Genomic DNA, 955 nt, shown 5'->3' with positions numbered 1-955 from the left:
GGTTTGCAGCAGCAGCCCTTGGAACGATACGTCGCCAGAGATGACGGCGGCGGTCGTGTCGATGTAAATGGTGCCTGCGGTTAACTCCAACGATCCCAATATGGGAAGTGCAAACGTGTCCAAATTGAACTGTACTGGGGCTTTCCAATCCAACGGAACCGTCCAGTGGTGTACGCCTGTTTTCCAGTTTCACCTGAACATTTCCCTCTGGATATAATACGTTTTTAGGGGTGAATCTGAGCTCAACGATTTGGACATAGTTTCTGGTAGAAGCACTCTTCATTCCTACCATTAAGCCAGGGTGTAAACGAAGTGTTCGACAAGTCAAGGAATTTAGGCAATCAGCTTGTAGAAAACGGTATGCGGAGGGGTCAAACGACGATGATCTCTTTGATCAATGACGGTAGATTGAAAGATGATTGTTCATCTCTACATGTTTGTAACGGTCGCCAACAGTCGCAACAGTTGATGGAATTCCTAGGGAGATTGCCTACGATTTCATATTTAACCTATGAAAACACTCCAGTACAATGATTGGATAATTCAATCACAAATCCATGTTCATCGCGAAATACTAACGTTATTGACAATCAAATGCAGGCTGCATGATACGAGTACTATTAGTAAATTATGCGACGAGGGAATACAATAGTTATGTAGTACTAACGTTACGGTAATATGTTCGACATCAATGTTGACTTGAAGCATCCATGCCGTCACCACGACATTGTCCGCTTGTGAGACATCAGTTATCGTCGGACGACTCCAGCGTGCCTCTGGAGGGGGGGGAATAGCTCACTGTCAAAGGGGAGGTATATTAATAACTAATATCGCTATCAATACTAATGTTGCCCGAGGGCTCATCCCGAATCCGATTGCCAGAGCAGGTACGTCCTACTTGGAATTGGAGCACAGTGGTTTTGGGTGTTGAATAAATAGGGTGCTTGAAGCGCTA

The sequence above is a fragment of the Aphanomyces astaci genome, assembly GCF_000520075.1.
Source record: "Aphanomyces astaci strain APO3 unplaced genomic scaffold supercont1.102, whole genome shotgun sequence".
Lineage (NCBI taxonomy): Eukaryota > Oomycota > Saprolegniomycetes > Saprolegniales > Verrucalvaceae > Aphanomyces > Aphanomyces astaci.
The sequence above is the reverse complement of the archived record's forward strand: the minus strand, read 5'-3'. Positions refer to the sequence as shown.